Genomic DNA, 24,974 nt, shown 5'->3' with positions numbered 1-24,974 from the left:
CTTTAGGTTGGGGAATTATCAAGTCGTCTGGAAACTGAATCGCATTGGATCGATCAATTGAAAACTGTACCAAACATGAAAAATCAGACCAAAACTGAACCCAAACTAATAATGACCTGAAAATCATTAAAAAAAAAATTATATATACAACATAAATCAAGCCCAAACTTGACTAAAGCCAATGTCAAACCGATCAATAAGAAAAATCGATAAAAAACAATCGAATCCAAACTAAACCAAGAAACCGAACCTTAATTTCTTTATTAGCTCAGTTTTGACACCTTTATCTATTTTTCATCATCGAAGGTGGACATTGGATCCAGATCCTCTACGGTGCGCTATTCGTAGTAGCTTGAACCGCGTGGACTGAGCCGTGCGTGCAAAAATCTCCTTACCCCTGCCAAATGTCTTGCTTCAGCGGGAGTAAAGTAATCATTGCGCGCGCCTTAGAGAATCTGAATTGATTCCAATGGCGTAAGGAATGGGGGGAATCTCAACTGACCCTAAGTCAACTTTACATTGAGTATTACCAAATAAAAGAGAAGGAATTATAAATTTGAATGTGATTGAGTACACCCTACCCTTACTATGAAATAAAGTGAATTTTATATTTAAACCCCATTGCGTCCACCATTGCTAATGAAGTAATTGTGGCTTTGCGATGTGCTCTTCAATGGTTAGTCGAGAATGAGTGAAGCAGGGGAATTTGAATCTTGCGTCGCCCTTGCCATGTACTTGGGCTTTTGTCCTCCATTATCTTGTTCGTTTTAAAATGAATTTAAAATTAAAGATTCACTAATCAAGTCATATGGTTCTATTTCTCAATCTTCCTTACTTGTTTTTTTTTTATGAGAAAATCTTCCTCGGCCAACCACCCATAAGATTTCATCTTTGTCTTCATTAATGCAGTTGAATTTATTTTCTCTGTTGTAGAAGACATCGCCGTGATTTCTGACTTGCCCTTCTAACAAAAGAATCTAAAACCAAATCCATGCCAACCACAAATCCATCCTCCACAACCAACGGCTCATAATTTAAGTCAATCCAAATAGGGTCTGACTCTATCTTACTATCTCCACTCACAAACAAAACTCCGGACCCATTTAGAAGAGCCACCGACGAACCAAATACCTCTGTAGCATAGACTTGTCACTTGTGTATTCTCGTGTGTGTGAGAGAGAGAGAGAGAGAGAGAGAGAGAGAGAGAGAGAGGACTAACTTTTCCTTCCTTCTTACTCACAGCTCCTCAGCTATCATACAAACCAATCAATTCCCACTCTTCATTTCTTCCTCTATCTTCATCTCCCCTCTCTCTCAGGAGAAGTGGATGAAGACGAAGATGAAATCTAAGGGGTGGCTGGCAGTGGAGGTGGTGGTACGGGGTGGGTTTGCAAGGAGAAGGGTGGGGCAGGATTGCAAGGGAGAGGGATCAAGGGAGTGGTTGCAGGAGAGAGTGGTTGGTTTCATCGGAGAAGAAGAAGAAGGAGAGAGAGAAGGATGTTGGGGGCATTTTGGGTTATTCATTTAACTTCTTTTACTCACATGGGGTTTTGTTAAATCTTTTTAAATCAAGTGACTTTTAAATGTAAAACATAATTTACAGCTACTGATTTTGTAAATCTTTTTTTAGTCTATTAGATCTAGGAAATTCCCCCTTTTTTGTTTTACTTGGTATTTGTCATCATAGTGTAGGCGAGACGAGGTAACGTGGGTGAATGAGTGTTTTTCATTTTGGGTGGTCTAGTATTTATAATAAGGGAAGAGTTTTCCGTACACGATCATGCATGGTACCATGCAAGGTCATGCTTTCAACCGTTGGATGGGCATGATCGTATATAGGACACAACCCCTCATCCCTATCCAACAGTTGCAAGCACGGCCATGCACCATGACTACCGTGCACGAAACCTTTTGCCTTATAATAAAGAAAATTGTGTGTTTACGTATAGTTATAGATGAAAGAGTCTGTGTTTTGTCATATTAGATAAGCTACAGATTACACATAATTATATTACAAGAAATAACCATAAAATATAATTGACTAACCATCGACGTGATTCCTCTAACTTTCCACTGGGTTATTTCAATTCTATCTGCCTATGATGGCGTAGCTCTATCAGGCCCCCTCAAGTTGAGGGGAGGGGAACCTACTGTCAGTTTGCCACGAAGAAAAAGAGAACGAACACGAGAGAGGTTCTTTGTTAACACATTGGCTACTTGATCCCTGGTCAAAACATATAGAAAATTTATCTCATTGTGTTTTGTTCGGGAATGAAAAACTGGGTTAGGCGAGAGATACATAGCTCCCACATTGTCAGACCAAATCACTGGGGGATGAGCTAAATAGACACCAAGTTCTTTAAGCAGTGAACGAACTCAAATCAATTCTACAGGAACTGCTCGATACTCAGCTTCTGTGGAAGATTGCGACACCGTTCGTTGTTTGTGTGAACACCATGAGGTCAAGTGGGATCCAAGAAATACACAATACCTTGTGGTAGACTGGCGATCATCTGAGCAGTCATCCCAGTTCGTGTCAAAATAGGCGGTTAGATGCATTGAAGAAGGGACTGCTCAGATAAAAAGAAGACCATAATCAACCGAGGATTTGAGATCACACAAAATGCGTTTAACAACAAACCAATGCACATTATAGGGGTAATGCTGTTATGCTAAAAATCCTTCAACCAACCTGGTGTGGCTGGAATGGAGCAAGACACCCTGTTCAGTCGCAGCGGTCTAAGGTTCTACTCGTGCCCCGGTACTCCGAGGACTTCTCAAGGATAACAGACAAACAAATGACCTTGACAATGGATTGGAATTGCACTTTGGATTACTTGTTGTGAACGATCTACAGTGCGAATTATAAGGGTGCATAAAGCAAAAACAAAAAATAAATTAAGTTCACACCATCATGAAAGGAAAATAAAACAATATAAGGAAAGGAAATATAAGTAAAATGCAAGTTTGTTGTGTGATTGATTTGTGGATCTCTTCTTCATCGCCATCATCACTTATATAGTTGTGGCGAGCAATCCCTTGTAGTCATTAGGTGGCTAAGTAACTTCCCATCTCCATCACTTCACATTTGAATTTAAATTTGAACACTTGTAGGTGGTTACGTAACTTCACATAACCTCCTTCACCACCTTCCCACTTTGTTTTTTTTCAAATTCAAAGAAACCCATTTGATGGCATACTAGGTAGTTTCACAACTACCCACTTTTTTTAGAGTTGGTTGTAACCACCTTGCTGACCATTTCCTGGTCACTGACCGTTCGTTAGTTGCTGACTGTTTATAGGTCATTGACCATTTTCTGACCATTTTTCGATCATTGACCGTTTCTGACCATTTTCGATCATTGACCGTTTTCGATCATTGATCGTTTTCGACCTAACTGCTTCTGACCGTTTTCAATCATTGACCGTTTTTCGGTCACTTACTAACAAGTCAGTCTTGACATAAATAGATTTCCATCTATTTATCTATTGACCGATATAGACCGAAATAGGGTGTAAACAATGCCCCCTACAACCACTGTGGACGATGCTATAAATTCCACATGTGGTTCCATAAGACTCGTTTTTTGTCATTGACCGTTTTGTACCATTTTCAGTCATTAATCGTTTTCGGTCTGACTGCTTCTGACTGTTTTCAGTCACTGACCCTTTTTTGGTCACTTACTAACAAGTTGGTCTTGACATAAATAGAATTTGGTCTATTTGTCTATCGACTAAAATTGACCGAAAATAGGGTGCAAACAATGCCCCCTGCAACCACTGTGGACGATGCTATAAAGTCCATATGTGGTTGCATAAGACTCTCTTTCGCTAAGTGCTCGATACCCTTTTGATGATTCCGACTTCATGGTGCTCATTTACAATGGGGTTTGCCCCCAGTTGAGCACCTTTCAGCACCTGATTCGGGATTGGATCCCCTTCACCAACAATTCTTCTTCTTGGCAATAAGATTCAATTCTGGTTGGTGTCCCACCGGGTATGCCAAAAATGTTATGCTAAAAATCCTTCAACCAACATGGTGTGGCTGGAATGGATCAAGAGACCCTGTTCAGTCGCGGCGGTCTAAGGTTCTACTCATGCCCCGGTACTCCGAGGACTTCTCAAGGATAACAGATAAACAAATGACCTTGACAATGGACTGGAATAGCACTTTGGATTACTTATCATGAACGATCTACAGTGCGAATCATAAGGGTGCATAAAGCAAAAACAAGAAAAACCTTCAGTTAACACCATCATGAAAGGAAAATAAAACAATACAAGGAAAGGAAAGATAAGTAAAATGTAAGTTTGTTGAGTGATTGATTTGTGGATCTCTTCTTCATCGCCATCATCACTTATATAGTTGTTGCTGGCAATCCCTTGTAGTCATTAGGTGGTTAAGTAACTTCCCATCTCCGTCACTTCACATTTGAATTTAAATTTGAACACTTGTAGGTGGTTACGTAACTGCACATAACCTCCTGCACTACCTTCCCACTTTGTTTTTTTTTCAAATTCAAAGGAACCCATTTCATGGCATACTAGGTAGTTTCACAACTACCCACTTCTTTGAGAGTTGGTTGTAACCACCTTGCTGACCGTTCGCTGGTCACTGACCATTCGTCGGTCATTGATCGTTTATCGGTCATTGACCGTTTCTAACCATTTTCGATCATTGACCGTTTTAGATCTGACTGCTTCTGACCATTTTCAATCACTGACCGTTTTTCGATCACTTACTGACAAGTCAGTCTTGATATAAATAGATTTTGATCTATTTGTCTATTGACCAAAATAGACCAAAAATAGGGTGTAAACAAATGCATAAATTGTACAACCTCGTTCACAGCATAACTAATGTCAGGTCAGGTCACTAAGAGATATTGAAGAGCTCCATCACCCAATGCTGTGCCAGATGAAGTTGTAAGGGGAAGTGTTGATAAAGTGTAGAGACTGGTTTAGCAATAGTCATGTCCATGTGTTGAAGCAAGTCAATAATATATTATCGCTAACTATAAAACAAGCCGGTAGAAGACCTTGTTTTTTCAATACCTAAAAAAATGAAAGGACCCAAGATCCTTCAAGGCAAATGTTTCAGACAGATCATTAACCAACTCCCCCATTAGTTGTTTCAGAGCTACCCGTTATGAGAAGACCATCGACATATATCAAGAAATATGAAACAACCCCATTCTTAATGTAAATGAACAAAGAAGTATCAATTTTGGAAGACTGAAATCGCTGAGAAAGTAGGAAAGAACTTAGTCGTGTATACCAAGCCCTGGGAGCCTGTTTCAGACCATACAAGGATTTCTGTATATGGCAAACAAAATCAGGCCAAGAAGTGTCAACAAAGCCGGGTGGCTGAATCATATGTACGGTTTCATCTAGTGGTTTCATGCACAAATGTGTTTTGTACATCAAGTTGGTTTAAGGACCATCCATTTGTTACAGAAAGAGAGAGCACAACATGAATAGTTGTCGGTTTAATAACGGGACTAAAGGTTCAAAATCAAGGCCGGGGCATTGATGGAAACCCTTGGCCACAAGTCGTGCCTTGTAGCGCTCGATCGAGCCATCGGAATGTCACTTTAGTAAAAAAAAAACCCACTTACAACCAATGACATTATATGACGAGGAGGGAAGCACCAAGGTCCAAGTATCATTCTTGAGAAGAGCATTAAACTCTTCTTGCATCATGACTCACCAAGGGGCAAACCTCATGGCCTGAATGTAACAGGTTGGTTCAACAGAATTAGGTAGTGGATGCTTAGTAGCAATGAGATTCATATGAGTCAATCGCCAGAGAGAATGGATGAGAGACCGACTAGTCATTGGATGGGATGACAGAATAGTAGAACAAGTTTGTTTCACTGGCCGAACATCACTGGGTAAATGTGTAAGAATAGGTGAAGGAGATTGCGAGTTAGAAGGCAAATTACCCAATATGTTGGAGTTATTGTGTTGGACTTTGGTAGGATGTGAAACAAGAGAAGGCTGAGTCATGGGCTATTAAGGTACCAAATGTGTTGGTCAGTGAGCCAAGGGGGACTGACGTAATAAGAACCCATTAAGTGGAGATTGTTGTTGGGCCTGAATAGGATATTAAATAGTAGAAGACTGATTGATGGGTTGTTGAGACATCAAATGTATTGGAGACCGAGGATCCAACTTATGTTGAGAATATAGATGTAGCCATGGATAGCATAAACATCCGAATGTGTGTAAAAAGGTATAATCGGGAACATCACAAATAGACATTGCAATGGACTTATGTTACCAGTAATTGGAGAAGGAAGTCGATTAATTAAGTAAACGGCTAAAAGATTAGAGGGCAAATGTGCATGGTACAAGAGTGCAAGGCCAGTTTCAATTATATGTCTATGCTTTCTCTCTGCAAGACCATTTTGTATCGGAGTGTGTAGACTTGAAATTCTATGTGAAATACCATGTAAACAAAGAAAAGGATCCATCTTCTGGAATTCCCCTCCCCCAATCAAATTGGATAGATTTGTATTTTGCAACAAAAAAAAAAGTCTCAACATGAGCCTCAAAAGTAATGAAAACAGACAACATATCAGATTTCCTTGGTTTCGGACCAGGGCGGGCTACATCCAATTGGTTTTGGACCAAGTCCAACACTTGTTCCATCATTGCTTCTATTCTGACGACTCGAGCTTCCAAAGGATCCATAGGTGGAAGTGGTGGAGGATCATTGTTCTGACTCATGGCTGCTTAGAATACTGGGGCAATGCTTGAGATGGTCCTGATGAAGAGAGGAATGAAGAGAAACTGGATGAGCGTAGGATGCCGGTGAAAGGTTTGGTTCACAGATGGAAAAATTCAATGACTAAAATAATCAAAACACAACCTATGCATTGGGTCATTCTAAATGGATCTCTTTTGACCCTAATTCAAACTCACATGGAGCTACTCCTATGCTCAAGACTTTTGAAGGGTGGGGGACCAATCTCAGGTCCAAATGGTTTATCTTTCAACCAAAATCAAGTAAGACCCAGACATGCAAAACATGCGAGTATAGGATTTTAAGTGCTCACCCAAAACATATACATGTGACACGATTCAAAGAAGGTTAGTTTAACAAGTTAGTTCATATGGGAACAAAATTAACCCGGTTCTATGTTGGCCTAACTCATTGAGGACCAAGATGCTTACCTCGGTTCATGCAAATCGGGAGGAGTGAACTATGCTACATAGGAAAGCTTCTGATAGCATGGGAAACAATGCTCTGACCAATATGGGTTCAAACTTTCTAACCAAAACCACTAATCGAAAATCACTTGATGTGGAGGTACCAAGTACAATAGGGTAGGAATCACGCAAATCAATTTCTGAAAAACTTGACTGGAATCATATCCAATGGAAATTTTGACACAAATTCATTTTGACTGTACATGATCAAAATATCGAGGAAACAACTCAAAGCATTCTCAAATTCAAAAGACAAAAGGTAAAACCTATCTACCCTTTAAAAATTTAATGACTAGAATCTGGTTGACTGGAAATCAATGATAAAATCAATTGACTCTTTAGTCAAAAAATGCTAAGGCCTGAACTAGCAATATTTTGAAAATCAATTTTGCAAATCACAGATTTAGGTAGAATGATTCTATTTCAAGGACTCTAATTGGCTGCCTTTGGATCAAAGGGGTCTACCAAAGATGCAAAGATCCTAATGTTTCAACCATCTATGTAAAAAAATGCTATGAAAATCATGTGAATCAAAAGTCTGGTATGAAAGAGTCTAATGAGGCAGCCTAGATTAGGCCGAGCTAAAACATCTTGGTTGATAACAGGTTGGATCGGATAGAACTGAACTAAAGTAATTCCCACATGAAAAAGAAAGAACAAAGGGTGACTATACCGAACAAGTTAGCTCAATTGAGAGTACCATCAACTCAATGCCAAAGTTGAGGGAACTCTCAACTGACGGATCAAACAAGGTGGTTCAAACAAGAACACCCGTATAGATGGCATTACATCGAATCAATCGCCAAGCACCGTGTGATGGAGGAAATCGAGTTCATCCTCAACATCAAGGTACAAATGCATGGTTCCCTATCAGTTGAAACACACACTATTTCTAGATTGGTCATGTAGGCATCACCCCAATCACAACAATCTTGGAGTGGACATAGGAATCACCCTATGATACCACCCCTACAGTGGAATGAAACGCTAGTAGAGAAAACAAACACTCATACCTCAATGAAAAGAGGGTAGAAACTCAAAACCCCCGTTGGTGGGTGACGGAATAACACGTATAATGCTATCTACATCGGTGTTCAAATTTGAACCTCAAACAATACTTACATTAGTTGTGGCGAACCTAAGTATTGGATCTATGTTCCTACATGATGCTTGCACAAAATTGGCTTAGCTTAAGACAGGGTCCCCTTGTCAAGGAGCACCATATTGTACCGGTCATAGTTGTGTCCGTGGATACGTCGGCACATCCTTTTTATACCGCTTTGAGGAAACAACTCGATAAAATAATCCAAGTACTGTCCTATAGTGCCTTCCAAGGCACACCTAAATGCATAGCCTGGAGATCACTAGGTAATACATCGATTGATATGATCAGTTGTGACTTAAAATGATACAGGATCAAGAATTGTGATGCCATGGGGGAATCCCACAACTGCATATGGGGCCTTACCAATAACACCACGAGGGTAGAAACAGACCGTGCAGTGCACAATGTAATGATGTGAGTGCAAATGCATGAAAAGAAAATTAACAAAGAAAACTACAACTAAAATTACAAACAAGCTAAGCAAACAATGGTCAATCAGGAGTCTGACATGTCTCCAGCGAAGTCGCCATTGTAAGAACCATGGGTTCTGAAAATCCAAATCCACCCGATAAGGGGTTGTCTATGTGCGAACCGGATCTCGCCTGTGAACCCTAAAGCAAATACCCTAATTCCTCCTAAAAGGGTAAACAAGTCAATAGGAGCCGCCACCTAGAAAGGGTCTAGGACCCATAAGTGTTCCTACTGGGGGAAAGACTAATGACTCAATGGATAAAGGCTGAGGTCCACCCAGATCATTGGGTAAGTGTCAAGTTACGAACTGGGAAGGTGTTAGGCACCCAGTCCGCCCAGCCGGAACCGGTCATCCTTTCCTTTGACCATTTGCTTGGATAGATCTTGCTTGCAACCCTGAAACTAATTATTCTAGATCTGAGTCATCCTAGAACCGAACACCTAGGACTAGGTATCTATGTACAGACTGAGCAACCCTATGCCAAATTCCTATATCATTCTACCCTAGGGTATTTAAAGTGATTAAACAAACAATTAAAAATAATGAATATGTACAATCTTATAATGTCAGCACATGCAATACATAGCTAAATTATTCTAATTTAACTAGACATGGCATGCATGGAATTCACATAATTAAAATATGCAAATCTACTAATCTTAGTCATGTCAAGTAAGCAAAAACGAATTTCTAGACATCTACGGACTAGATGACGGGCTAGCCCAAATCCAGTCCTATACATCCACATCCCACGGGGCCTAATATATTTTGTATTTTGGCTCATGGCCACCGGATGGGCTCTTTCCTTCTCACACTTTCCAAATCTAAGGTCGACCAAAAGGTATCAAGTGATACAAACCCCGAGATCCCACTTTAGACGGTAACATACACTCAAACCCAAGTGTGGTTTATGACCTCTCCACTCATGGCCTAATCTTGGTCGATTGGCCGATGCCTAAACCAAAGCCAAAGCCAATTGGCTCCAAATCAATATGGGCCTTAATCTATTGATGGGTTATGGGCTCAAACAAATGCTACTAAAAAAGAAAATAAAGTACTTTTCAATTAGTGTAGATTTGAATTGATTCAAAACTGACCTAGATAATAGAACCAAAGAAGATTGAAATACCCATCTGATCTTGGAATGGGCTGAATTTTACAACTAGGTTCATTAATGGGCCTGGTTGAGATTTCCAAAATTAGGCAATGGGCTTTATCAATGGGGCTAGATAGATTTTACAGATGCTCTTTGACAAAAGGATCTAAAAAGAATGGGCTTATGAATGGGCTGTTATGAACCAGAGATTTGGGCCTTGGAACAAATCCATGATTACCCATCCTGCTCCAAAGCCAAATAGATACAGTGTCTAATACAGTACACCAAATTGTTGGGATCTATTTGAGAGTCAAACTTCAAGAATGGTTTCCCTTTGGAATTACGAACTTGAAAATATCCTGACAAAGACCACAGAGACATATTTCGTTTCAGATCTAAAGCTAAACACAGAGAATGATAAAAGATCATACGTCACGCATGGCAAGAATCATAAAAAATAAATGACAGCAACATAGTTATAGATCCATCATACATGGCAAGAATCACAAACAAAAAATAAATAACAGCAGTCAAGCATATATGAAAGTTTAACAAGCACTACTGAAATCAGAAAAATAAGAAGGGAAGGATGTTTACCTGTAGATGATGGCCGGCAGCTTGAACCCAATGGCTGGTCATGGTATCGGTGGGTAGAGGAATCAAAGCCAGGGGATGGGGAAGGGGTTTATTACAAACCAAATAAAATTAGATAACAGAAGCAAAATGAAGTAAGAACAACAGCTACAGCTTATCCCAATCCTCGAACTCGATCCCAGACACAATTGGGTCGTTGCCTCTGAATGCGATCCTGCCGTCAAGGATTCCTCCAAACATGCTAATGGATTAAAAAAAAGAAGAGAAAGTGGACTGCAAGTGGTTTCAAATTAATGGAAGAAGGATAAAAAAAAATGGAAAAGAGGAAAAGAAAAAGGGTTCGGTGGATTGGGATTGGGATTTTAGAAGATAGGTGTGATAGATAATGTCATGAATAGTAAAACAACAAATGCATGAAGACTTACCTCACCATGGCTTGGACTCTTTGTTTAGTTGGTTGCAGATTGCATTCAATGCATTTTGAATGCTACTAATGAAGATGGAACAAATGCATCTCTCTCTTTCTCTCTCTCAAGTTGGCAAATTGGAATTCAAGAAGTTCGGCACAGCCCATATCTACCACACCTAACTTTGAAGAAAATGGGACGGTCAGTGCACGGTGCAAACGTGGTGAATAGCCTTTGCAATTGCTTATAAATAGGGAGGAAGGGAGAAGAGTTGAGACACAGAACAGATAACCAAGAATGGGAGTCTCAGAGAGATTTCAGTGTGTTCTTGTGTTTGGGTTTGGGTTACACTTGTAGGGTACTCTGGGTATTATCTCTGAGTATAATTCCTTTGGGGAATTTGTGAGAGTTATATTGTGAGTGAGTCCCACATATAGTGTTGTGAGTGAGGTGTGTGTTGTAATTTTTCCTGTACTAGTGAAGTAAACTCCATGTTATTGCCCCGTGGACGTAGGCCACTGTGCCGAACCACGTAAATCCTGTGTCTTTGCATCTTTTTACTTTTTCGTGAGTCTTTATTACACACTTCGGCTTCGTACGTGCCGATCAATGTGGGATGAATTTCCGCCACAATTGGTATCAGAGCCCAAGGTTGAAAAGCCTTGTTGGCACTTGATCGGTGTCGGCGTACATGTTTCAGCTTTGCGATATGGCTTCGTCAAAGTTCGAGGTGCCAAAATTCAACGGATCAAATTATCCATTGTGGAAACTGAAAATCCAAGCTGTGTTGGTGAAAGACGGATGTGCAATTGCCCTTGACAGAAAAGATAAGAAGCTAAGAGATATGTTGGATGTTGATTTCGCAGCAAAAGATCAGACGGCGATGGTAGACTTACTTCTTGCCTTAGATGACTCTGTACTTTTTAATGTCTCTGATCAAACCACTGCCAAAGATTTGTGGGACAAGTTGAAGAATCTCTACGAAGGAAAATCAATGTCCAACAAAATTTTTCTTCGTCGACAGTTGTAGAGTCTGAAGATGAAGGAGGGCGCATTTTTCTAAGAACACTTAAATGGGTTCAATACCCTGTGGAGCAGATTGACCTTCATCGGAGTGAAAATCGATGATAACGAAAAGGTAACACTTCTTCTATGTTCTATGCCGTATTCGTGGGATTCTTTAATCATCAATCTCAGTACTGGAGCTGATCTTGACACGGAGTCGGTCGTGGCTACATTGCTTATGGAAGAGTCTGGCAGAAAAACTCTTGAGAGCTCTTTTGGCAATGCAATAATGGCCAGAGGGAGATCCACAGACAGAAGTTCCAGTGGGAGTCGATTGTCAAGATCCAAATCAAAATGGCGTAAAAGTGGTCCTTGTTGGAAATGTGGACAGAAGGGTCATTTGCGTAAAAATTATAAATCCAAGGAGAATCAGCAACACTCAAAATCTGATTCTCATATTGCATCTACTTCAACAAGTTCTCGAGGCAATATTGTTGAGATGGAGGATTCATCCGATGATGGCGTGGTGATGTCCGCGGTTCCAGTTGAGAGTGTGAACCATCAAAGGATTCTAGACTCGGGAGCTTCTTTTCATATGACGCCTCATAGAGACTGGTTCCATACATATCAGTCATGTGGTGGTGGTACAGTATACATGGGTAATGATAACTCATGTAAAATTGTAGGTATTGGAGATGTTCGAGTTACGATGTTTGATGGCACAACTCGTATCATTTCTAGTATACGACACATTCAAGACCTGCGGAAGAGTCTACTGTCCTTAGGAAAGTTCGATGATGATAGCTACAAAATTACACTAGAAAAGGGTCGATTGAAGATTGTCAAAGGAGCACTCATCGTGGCAAAAGGAGAATTGATAGGCAGCTTATATAGGCTGATCGGAGATACCCTGGTTGGTGAAGCTATTGTCGTCAATGCTGTGACACAGTCTACTACAATCTGGCACAGGCGCTTGGGACACATGAGCAAGCAAGGACTACACGTACTTCTTGATCGTGGCCTTCTACCTGGTTTAAAATCTATTAATTTAGTTTTTTGTGAGGATTGCCTATTTGGAAAGCTCCACAGAGCTTCCCTTCCCCGTTCCACTGCTAGAAGTAAGAATATTCTTGATTTGATACATTCTGACACTTGGGAAGCAGATGTTGAGTCTTTGAGTGGCTCGAAGTACTTTATTTCTTTTATTGATGATTATTCCAAAAAAGTTTGGAGAGTGATGCTTTTGTTTCGTTTAAGAATTTAAAGCATTGGTGGAAAATCAAAAGGAATCAAAGATTACGTATCTGAGAACCAATAATGGTGGAGAATACACCTTGCAAGAATTCAGAGATTTTTGCACTGAACACGGCATTTAGAGACACTACACGGTTCTGAGAACTCCACAACAAAGTGGAGTGGTTGAGCGTATGAACCGTACGCTTATGGACCGTGCTAGAAGTATGTTGAGTTGTGCAGGATTGGAGAAGAGTTTTTAGGCTGAAGCTGTATGTATTGCTTGTTACATTGTGAATCGTTCCCCAACAACTGCTCTCAATGGCAAGATTCCTGAAGAGGTATGGTCTGGAAAATCTATTGATTATTCGTTTCTCCGTACCTTTGGTTGTGATGCTTATATATGGATTCCAAAAGAGTTAAGGACTAAGCTTGACGCGAGGTCCAGAAAATGCATTTTTCTTGGCTATGTAGAAGAAGTAAAGGGGTACAGATTATGGGATCCTACTGCCCACAAACTGGTCGTTAGCCGAGATGTTGTTTTCAATGAAGATTCATTGCAGAAAGACAAAGAACAGCCAAGTTCTGACCTCCCAAAAGTATTTGAACTTGAATCTTTTGAAGAAGTTCAAAATCAACTTGTTGAAGAATAGCTAACCAATACTGATGAAGCTGGTGGAGATGAAGTTGATGAAGAGCATATAGAAGAACCAGGTGCTGAAACTCAGGGTGACCAAAGGCGGTCCAAGAGAGCTTCGAAACGTCCTACTTGGCATAAAGATTATGCCATGGCTTACGCTTGTATCACTGAAGAGCATGAGCCTTGTACATATCTGGAGGCCTGTAAGTCCAGCGACGCTCCCCAATGGAGAGCATCTATGGAAGAGGAGATGGAGGCCCTGTACAAGAACAAAACTTGGGATCTTGTTAAGTTACCCAAGGGACATAAAGCTATTGGTTGCAGATGGGTTTACAAGCTGAAAAGAGACACTAATGGGAATGTTGAAAGATACAAATCCCGATTAGTGGTGAAAGGTTATGCACAAAAGTTAGGTATTGATTTCAACGAAATCTTTTCTCTAGTTGTTCGTCTGATGACTATTCGTATTGTGTTAAGTATGGCAGCTGTGCTTGATCTAGAGCTTGAGTAGTTGGATGTTAAAACTGCCTTTTTGCATGGGAATCTTGATGATGAGACTTATATGACACAGCCTGAAGGATTTGTTGAAGAAAATAAGAAGGATTTGGTTTGTCGGCTGAACAAATCGCTATATGACTTGAAGTAGGCGCCAAGATGCTGGTACAAGCGATTTGATTCTTTCATTGTGAGCTTGGGGTTTAAGAGATGTGAAACAGACCATTGTGCCTATGTTCGCAATCATGGTAATGGTGGTTTCATTATCTTATTGTTGTATGTTGATGACATGCTGGTTGTAGGTACCAATAAAGATGGTATTGCAGACCTAAAAGCTCGTTTAGTAAGGGAATTTGTTATGAAAGACCTGGGTGCCGTAAATCATATTCTTGGGATGATTGTACTTAGAGCCCGTGAAAATAGGAAGATCTAGATAACTCAGAAGAGTTATGTTGAAAAGGTTCTGCGTCGCTTCAATTTGCAGAATGCTAAACCAATTAACACCCCACTTCCTATTGGCTGCAAACTGTCTTCAGAACAGAGTCTTTGCACAGAAGCAAAGAAGACAGAGATGTCTTGAGTACCATATGCATAGTAGTGGGAAGTCTTATGTTTGCCATGGTGTGCACCAGACCAAACATTGCACAAGCAGTGGGAGCAGTTAGTAAATACATGGCAAAGCCGGGTCGAGATCATTGGACTGCTGTGAAGTGGATCCTTTGTTACTTGAAGGGTACTTCTGACATGGCTATTTGTTATAGTGGCCAAGATTTATAGTTGGCTGGTTTTGTGGATGCAGATTTTGCAGGAGACTGTGATAGACAGAGATCCACCACTGGATTCTATTTTTCTTTAGGTAGTGGTGCTATTAGTTGGATGTCTAGGTTACAGCCTGTGGTGGCATTATCTACTACAGAGGCAGAGTACATCGCAGCTACAGATGCATGTAAAGAAGGTATCTGGTTGAAGATGTTGCTTGATGAGCTGAGAATCAAGCAGAAGATGATAATTGTTCATTGTGACAGTCAGAGTGCGTTACATTTGGTTGTAAATCCAATGTTTCATTCTCGGACTAAACACATTGATGTAAAATATCATTTTGTTCGAGATGTGGTGGAAGATGGAGTAATCTCTCTGCAGAAGATTCACACCAACGACAATGTTGCAGATATTCTAACGAAGCTTGTTGTGAGAGAGAAGTTCATATGGTGCATAACTTCTCTTGGGCTTGTGGTTACCTGATCAGAGGTGACGTTTGGGCAAATCGGAGCTGTGAAGATTATTTTCCAAACTAGTCTTCAAGTGGGAGACTGTGATAGATGATGTCATGAATAGCAAAACAACAAATGCATGAAGACGTACCTCACCATGGATTGGACTCTTTGTTTCGTTGGTTGCAGATTGCATTCAATGCAATTTGAATGCTACTAATGAAGATGGAACAAATGCATCTCTCTCTCTCTCTCGCAAGTCAGCAAATTGGAATTCAAGAAGTTCAGCACAACACATATCTACCACGCCTAACTTTGAAGAAAACGGGACAGTCGGTGCAGGGTGCAAAACGTGGTGAATAGCCTCTACAATTGCTTATAAATAGGGAGGAAGGGAGAAGAGTTGAGACACAGAACAGAGAACCAAGAACGGGATTCTCAGAGAGATATGAGTGTGTTCTTGTGTTTGGGTTTGGGTTACACTTGTAGGGTACTCTGGGTATTATCTCTGTGTATAATTCCTTTGGGGAATTTGTGAGAGTTATATTGTGAGTGAGTTTCCTTGTTGAGTGGGTCCCACATACAGTGTTGTGAGTGAGGGGTGTGTGTTGTAATTTTTCCTGTACTAGTGAAGTAAACTCCGTGTTATTGCCCCGTGGACATAGGCCACTTTGCCGAACCATATAAATCCTATGTCTTTGCATCTTTTTACTTTTCCATGAGTCTTTATTACACACTTCGACTTCGTATGTGCCGATCAGTGCGGGACGAATTTCCGCCACAATAGGGAATTAAAAAAAAAAGAAAGGGAAATGGGTTTAGGTCGTAAGTGAAACTAAGAGAGAAATGGGGGAAAGGGTCATGGTGAGGATCAAAACCAGATGGGTGAGCTACGGTAGATGATGGGAATAAAAAAATAAAAAGTAGTAGAAGAAGAGGAAGAAGAAGAGTAGATCCTGTTGCTGCGTTTTCTCCCTCGGCTCAGGAGAGGCTCTGCGGCTCCAGTGTCTCGGGCTGTTTCACTCTTTTCACTCTCTTCTCTCCTGCGTTTTTTCCCCTCCCTGTTCCTCACTGTCTGTTTCTTCCTTTTTTAAATCTCCTCCACTCTCTCTCTCTCTCTTCTCTCTTTTCTTTTATTTTCTCCTCTTTTCTCCCTCTTTTTCTGTGTACTCTCCCCTCTTTTTCCCTTTTTTTTCATTTGTTCCCTTCTGTTCCCTTTCTCTGCCCCTTCCTGTTTTCTCTCCTTTTGTCCCCCTTTCTATTTTTGGAAACTCCCCTTTTGAATGATAGCTCCCCGTGAAACATTCCTTCTCTTTCTCTTTTAAAATCTTTTCTTAGTTTAAGGTTTTAGGTATTTTAACCTTTTAGCCTTTCAAACAAATATCTCATTCTTTTTAGGGTTTTAGGTATTTTATCCTTTTGCCCTCCCAAACAAATATCTCATTTTTTTTTGGGTTTTAGGTATCTTTTGCTTTTTTTCATTAAATGGAATCCCTTCTTATGTCCCTCCTTTTTTAGATTTTTTTTCTATTTGACCCCCTCCCTTTAATAGTTAGGGTTTTATTTTGTTCTTTTTATTTTCCTTTTTTACCTTCCCCCTTTAACAGGTTGAGGTTTCATTATTTTTTCTTTTTTTTCCTTCTTTCTTATCTGATTCCCTTTGGATGCCATGTGGCACCCTTATGGACTTGACACCAATGGGTTTTTCCATGGGCCAAGTCCATATATTCTCTCTCCTTTTTTTATTTTTTGATGTATAGATTGCCGGTACTTCATGTATCGTCATCGCCAGGGGGTGGCAAAAATCAGGTGTCTACAGCTAGTAGGGGCTTCCTGACAGCTGCAAGCTCATCAGAAAGCTCATTTGCACGATGAAGGAATTGAGTGGTGATCTCATCATGTTTGTGGACCAAGTTTTGTAACGCAACATTGAGAGAGAGCAGACGAGGAGTATTGGGATTACTAAAGGTGACAGTAAAGGCATCCCAAATCTCTTTGCTGGTAAGCCATCCAATGGCCAAAGGGAGAGCATCTTTATCAAGAGAGGTAATTAGTAGACTCATGATGGTGACATCTTGTGAACACACTAGTCTGCAGCTTGGACCGGATCAGCAAGGCATGGTTTATCGTTGGTGACATAATCATATAGGCGTTGTCCAATCAGGTAAGAGACAACCTGCGTCTTCCAATAGATATAGTTTTTGGAAGACAATTTGATGGAGAGGTAGTGATGAGCGCCAAAACTATGTGTAGGAGGAGTGGGTGTTGAAACAATGGAGGTGTTGGGATCGCCCATAGCTTCTACTCGTTGGAGATGGAAGAGAAAGAAAATTAAAAAAAAAAAAAAAAATCAATGTTTAGAGGACAGAGGCTCGTTTGAGCATATGGCTCTGGATACCATGATAAACTTTAGATTTAGATTGTGATTCAATAACCTTAATTGTCTCCATAATAGTGCAGATATTTATAAGATAATTAATTACAAGAAATTCCAATCGGTTAGGAAATTAAGATTACATCTTGTGAGATCAAGATGTAATCTTTTAGAGATCCACATGAAATAGGAAACTAGAGATTGTACATGTGATAATAACCAAGATGGTAATTAAGTGCTACTTCTCCAAGGAACCGTGGATGGTAAGATGACTTGGCCAACTCATAGTTTTTAGAGAGAAAATAGGGAGAAAGGATATCTCTCGGTTGTTACACATCTTCAAATTCTTGGGTTGATTGAAGCACACAAAACATGGTGGATCGCTAAGGCGCAGCAGCAGCAGCAGCAGATCTCTAAAGGCCGTATCGTAGAGGAACAACTGCAGCCAAGAGCTCGTTGAAGAAGATCAAAGTCGATAAGGTGGGTTTTGATTCGATTAAACACGGGTTGGTGAGAAGTGGAGAGAAAATCAGTCATCACGCGAAGTGGAGAGGAAATGGAGTTGCGTGCCTTCGCCCGAGAGAGAGACAGAAAGAGGAGTGAAAAGGTTTGCAGAGACGAGAGAGCTACAAACAGAGAGAGAGAGAGAGAGAGAGAGAAAGGAGGGATTGCAAATAGTATAGACGAGGACGGGGGAGTAGAGAGAGAGATGGAGGATTGAGGGGGAAGAGGAAAGGGTTTCATAATTAATGTTTTCACTTGTTACCAAAAAATAAAGTAATGAGCTTACTAGAATCAAAATACCTTGTAATAATTTCATGATGAAAGTGTAAAGGGAAATAAATGGACCCAATATTGGAGTAGAAAGATAAATCCTAGTCCCACTCAAAATGCTTTGTAGATCAAGCAGATTTTTTTAAATGAACAAACATCAAAGACAAAGACAGATTCATCCCCAATAAATGTTGCAATACAAATTAATACTTCATTATTATCACTTTCTGCCATAGAATACCCAGACATCTCCAATTAACTACAAAGATTGAAAGAAATAGCAATAGATAATTTGTGACAGAGAGCTATACCTTGAACATCTTTGTTCAAAACCCTAAACCAACAGTTTCTCTTTCACCCAAACATTGCAATAGCAATACAAAACCCTAGGTTCGCAAATTGAGTTTCTAAGGTAGAACCATTGTCGATCACATTGATCTTGGTGGCCACCTCTTGAACTTTCAATGCATTTCAAAAAACAAAAAAAAAAAAAAAAAAGACCTTCCTATTGGATTCAGAAAAGTCATAACAATTGTTTTTCTTTTCTTTTTCTTTTTTTTTGGGGGGGGGGGGGGGGGGGGGGGGGGAGGACTTCGTTACTGTACATATCCTCCACATAAGCAACAAAACAATTCCTACAAGCAAATCTATAGAGTGAAACAAATGGATTTCTCCAACTCTCTCAACTTATCTCCTCTCATACAATGAAGTCATGACCAAGACTATAAACTAACACCTTGTAACCAGTAAAAGAATCACTTATGTGCACAGTTCATAGTTATGAAAAATCTAGCACAGACCAAATAATCAGCCTAATATATAAACTCAATGAAGAATTGCCTGTTTTGCTTAAATCTACAAAATGCAAGAAAAGCATACTAGTTTTCTTAAGACAATTAAAGAGTTCAACAAATCTTAACACCCACTAAATGGCCACCTCTTGGATCGCACTAATATATAAACTCAATGAAGAATTGCTTGTTTTGCTAAGAAGACATTATCAACTCTCATCAAGGCTGTAAAAGTGTGATGGAAATCACTCTTGTCGCAATGCATGACAACTACTATAAGGTCTTCTCATTGCCATTCTTTTTTGCTAAAGGTCAGCAAGAAATATATTAGAGAAAAAAAGAAATACAACTATTTAACGTCCAGGCATACCCAGACGGATACAAAAGATCGATACATAGTAAGGCCCCAAAGGGAGGGCCTTACCTAAAACACAAACGAGGGAAGACCCCCAAACTAATAGAATATGTATCTTGCTCTCCCTAGAGCATCCTCAAGCAAGAAATCATTGACAGCTATAGGAAAGTTAGGCACCGAGGGGGAAGAGCCACCACTAGAAGCAGCCTTCTTAGCAAGAAAGTCTGCAACTGGATTAGCCTCCCGAAAACAATGCAAAATTTTCCATTGAATCGACTGAAGAATGGGCTGAAGGCCAAAACAATATTGCCTAACAAACCATAGAATCTTCCCTGACTGAAGAGCTCCAGTCATAGAGGCTGGGTCACATTCAATCCAAAGCCGAGTGATGCCCATCTCCTTAGTTTAAGGATGCCGTGAAACAACGCCCAAAACTAAGTCACATAATTCGTGGTCACCCCCAGAAAAACCCAAAACGCAGAGACTGGGACAGCCTGGTCATCCCTAAACACGCCACCAATACCTGCCCTTCCCGGGTTCCTTAAAGAAAAGCCATCAATATTAAGTTTAATCCAGCCCTGATGAGGGTGGCACCACAGAACTTCCCTAATCACCTGAGGGGCCTTGGCAAGAAGGGGGAGGTTCAGCCGTCTAGCACATACCAGATCTGAAGTAGAAGAAATAGGGCATTTGAAGGATCCTGCAATCTCAATGAGGGAGCCCAAAATTGAAGCACAGCAGCCTTGCACTGACCTCAATTTATTCTCGAATTTCCTGCCGTTTCATTCCATCCACAAAAATAAGGAATCAGAATCACCCCTGCCTTCCACGCATCATGCATAGGAACAACATTACCCTTCCTCCTCGACCAATGGACCAATGCCTCAAACAATTCAGGGTCAGGCCACAGCAACCCAAAAAAATCCAGAAAATCATTCCACACAAGGCGTGAGAAATTACAGTCCAGAAAAAGATTGAGGGATGAATCGGAAGCAAGGCCACACAACTCACAACCGGAAACCACAGAAATCTCCTTCGACCTTACCACATCATCAGTAGGAATTTTCCCCATCAATAAACGCCAAGCAAAAAGAGAGTGTAAATTGTAGAAAACAAAAAATAAAAGAAAAAGGGAAAAAAATGTAAATTGTATCCAAGTGGAGCTGGAGCCTCCCTCAATTCTTTTCCTTGGTAATGGATGCCCTGCATCGCAAAGAAATTATAATGCTTCAAAACATAACATTAGACTGATTATCACCAAAACACAATAATATTTTTGGTTGGATTAATATAATCTGCAATGACAACATTCCTGAGAAAGCTACTAATAAATCAAGATAGAACTAAATCATAAGGGGAATTCCATAATAAAAAATTAGATTCAATGTGGATATCTGAAACTCTAACCAATATTATAACAATTTGGTATATATTCCTCACAAATGTTTTCAAAAAGGAGGAGAGAAAAACTAAACAATTAATTTAAATGACTAAAGCATTATATGAGAAAAAGAAGCATGTTAACCATAAATATAGCATGAGCATTAGAAGGAGAGTCTATAAGGCAGTACATCACCAAATGGATGCTTTAGCAAGAAATTAGATAAATTTAAGTATCCAACCTACAACTCTCTTACCAGCTTAACTTCAGTAAAATAATTGAACCCCACAAGCATAAAGAAACTCAAAACCTCTCCAACTTATGCCTTTATTACCAAGCAACAATACGAGTTCATTAACATACAGACTCATCACCGCTAAATAAGCACTAATTGACTAAGAGAGAAAAAAGCAATAAAATCCAAAATCCACCTTCAACTGTTCAGATGGCCTATACAAGGCAACTCCACCATTCTTTCTTGAGTCCACCTCCTAGATTGAAAATCAAGTCTCAATAGCTAAATTCAAGGCTTTCTTTTTTACTCTTTATCAAAGGCTTTCTTCTTTACTCTTTATCAAACACTTTTACAAGATCCATAGAAACTTAAACCAGGAAAATAAACCAGATAGATAGATAACAGTGTGTGAGAAAGGGAGAAATTCCAGCATAGTCCTACCTTAGACTGATTAAGTGCTGCTAGAATAACATAATTTCCATAAGGGTCTAGCAAGATTCGATCAGAGAGTTAATTGTTAGATACTAAATGATTCGAGGGTAACCTTCTTCTCCAACATATTTCAGGTATTTCTCAACCACATTGCTACTATAGTGGGTACCCAAATCAATCTTGGGAGATGATTAGAGCATTAAGAATTGATCTCAGAATTCAAACGCCGTCTATGTTCACCATCAGATTGTTGGATATATGTGTTCATCAAACTCGGTTCGGTCCGGTTCAACCCGGTTTACCTTTGTATTGAACTTTTATACATTTTAGTTTAATATTAGCACATGCGATATAAACTTTTTGAGCATTATGTATTCGTAAGTTATACTTAAAATGGTAGTCACGACTAGGGTTTGGGTTGGGCACCCTTATCATATGGTCGTCGCATTGGGTATGCCTAGACATGTGATGTTAGGGTACGAATGCGAGTACTCACATGTTGATGTGTGTATTAGCGAAGAATCTACTTTGTCGATTCCCTCATGTATTACTGCCAGATGTAGGAAGGGATAGACATGTGTCATCGACACCCTTTTGCCTGAGGGAACCCTGTCACTGCAAAGTGTGACCGCATTCTTTGGTTCACCTATGACTGAGACTCAAGCGAGTCAAAGCCGGTGTTATGGGAATGCGTGAACGCTTTGTGAGTGAAGGAGTTACTCAACATGGTTACCACTGCCCGATTGGGAAACACCAAGATAGAGATTGTCTGTGTATGGTCAGATCGGAATCTGGATCCAGTGCCGTTTTGGAAATGGTTTTGCAAAATTTATTTTACATAAAATGATACATTATTTATAGTTATTTTAAATAAAATGTTTAATCGAGTTTTGCGGGACCCGATCAGATGCACAGATTCTCTTATATGGACATGTACTATGGATTGGGGTTTGGTAGTACATTTGTACATGCCCTAGATTCCATAATGATGGTGTTGATTAGTGGGGGGGGCTGTATATGATAAATTGTTATCATATAGGGAATTATTTGGAATTTGCTAATTTAATTGGCTCTTTATTTAATTAATGGATTTGATGCTAATTGTAATTATCCATTAATAATTAAATAAAGAATCTAATTAATACTTTCCCTATTAGATTCTGCTTCTTCACCTGTGTAGCACTTTGAGTTTAAACAGAACTGCCAAACAAAGAGAGAGAGAGTCAGACTCTCACAGGGGTTCTATTAAATCCTACTAGGATTTAATTAAATCCAAATAATATATATAGGGGACCAAAACGCAGAAGGGAGGGAAGCTCTCCACGTTTTTGAGCAGACACTCTCTCTCCTACATTTTTGGTTTCTCTCTCTCCCTCTTGTGATCTCTCTTCTTCTTCTTGCTTCTCTCATCTGCGTTTGAGAGTTAGGGTTTGAGAAACCCTAAATCTGTGCTGAAGAGTTCGAGAGCATCTGAGATTGGCTTGAAGAACCTTGGTAGCACCATTGGAGGTTCAGATCTGTTTGCTTGGAGCACTCATTGGAGGAAGAACCACTGTCTATTGGAGGAGCAACACTTGAGGCTCACCAGGTTAGCAGTTCTTTATTAATTTCTTTAATTTATTGATTATTAATATTTATAGGATGCGAAAGAAACTCGAATCGATTAATTTCCACTGTGCATTCGAGTATGGGATGGATCCCTCTTGCCATGTGATAAACTAGAGATGAATTTCTCCGTCCCTATTGTGATAATTAATTTTATGGGATGCAATAGAGAAGGAGAAACCCTAATAGGGATGCACCAGGGTTCCCATGGGCGACCATGGAAAACCCTAAAATTTAATGGGGCACCCATGGGACACCATGGGATAACCCAGGGTGTGCAAAGCCCTAATTTTTTTGAATATTGGTTTCCCTAGGGAACCATGGTTTGATCCCTGGACCATTGTTTGACCAACACAGAATGGCCAAGTCACTTTTGAATCACACAACACTCATCAAGACATATGTAATTGTCAAAACGTCCTAACTAGTTTGGCATTTTCATCTGTTGATTATGTATTTTGATGTTAGGCAATCAAATAACTTGATTTTAATCAATTAAAATCATTATGAAAATTGAAAGAAATACTTTAACAAGAAAGATTGGAGGTGGGAAGCTCTACTCAATGATTAGGTGCGCATCATAAAGGACGATTAGTCAGATTGGAGAAGAATAGAGGAAGGCACATGAGAGAAGAGGATTAGGAGGCTTCAATTTTAGCAAATCAAATCCTTAACCTCTCTAAGCACCAGAGCTACTTCAGCTCAAGAGAGCTTGAGAGCTTGATCCCTATAGGAAACGAGATGGGTAACATAGACAATATGATGAAATGACGCAAACACCATTCTAAATGTCAATTTACAATATAGTTATGAGATTCTAATAAAAGAAAATGAAATGTCTAGTTTGTCTCCACCTAATTAATGCTTCAATATCCTATTGCTCACGTTTATCAGTCTTTTCACCATTTTGTTATTTTTTCAAACGTAACCTACCTCTGTTACATGAAAGAGGATCTAATCGATCTTTCTTAACAATACACCCAGATTTAATATATAGTACCTCTCATCGCAGGATACATAAGATTCCATTGGTGTATTGTCTTTAAATAGTGTATCTTGGAAGACTAATGACTCGTTATCTTAGACACATACCCATTCTGAGGGACTATCGAGGGACTATGGAATTCCTACTTGGAAGACAAGATGTATTATCGAGAATCTCGACTCCGGTCCTTACAGAAAAAGTCAAGTTAGCTTGTGGTGTAGCCTAATCATATATGGTCTATTTTCTTACATGATGCATATTATAGGGAGGTTGATAGGACAGAAAAGGTCACCCTTGACAGAATCGATATACCTATCGCTTTTCATGAATAATTAATATGTGTGATATACTTGGGGAGTAGATCAGTCAGTCACAGAATGATTAAACAATCAAACTAATGGCTTTTTTGAGTATCCAATGTACCCCACAACACACTAGTGATAATCCTCGCTTATAATTCTAAATACGTATAGTAAATATCAAGGGGTGTGGCTACGTCGTGAATTACCCATGACTACATATGGGGTCCAATGACTAACCACGGGGGTAATTGTGTTCCCAAGTCGTGT

The 24,974-nt window shown here is 39.8% G+C and overlaps 1 long non-coding RNA gene across 1 annotated transcript; it reads right to left on the bottom strand.

The window, feature by feature from the left end:
- Nucleotides 1–819: 819 nt before the first annotated feature.
- LOC122646030 lies at nt 820–21,123 on the bottom strand. The gene is made up of 3 exons (XR_006330555.1): nt 20,882–21,123; nt 2,485–2,491; nt 820–830 (listed from the first exon to the last, which is right to left on the bottom strand). It is a non-coding gene; the product is annotated as an uncharacterized LOC122646030 (long non-coding RNA).
- Nucleotides 21,124–24,974: the final 3,851 nt, after the last annotated feature.

This window comes from Telopea speciosissima, chromosome 1, assembly GCF_018873765.1.
Source record: "Telopea speciosissima isolate NSW1024214 ecotype Mountain lineage chromosome 1, Tspe_v1, whole genome shotgun sequence".
NCBI classification, from domain to species: domain Eukaryota; kingdom Viridiplantae; phylum Streptophyta; class Magnoliopsida; order Proteales; family Proteaceae; genus Telopea; species Telopea speciosissima.
The sequence above is the reverse complement of the archived record's forward strand: the minus strand, read 5'-3'. Positions and strand labels throughout refer to the sequence as shown.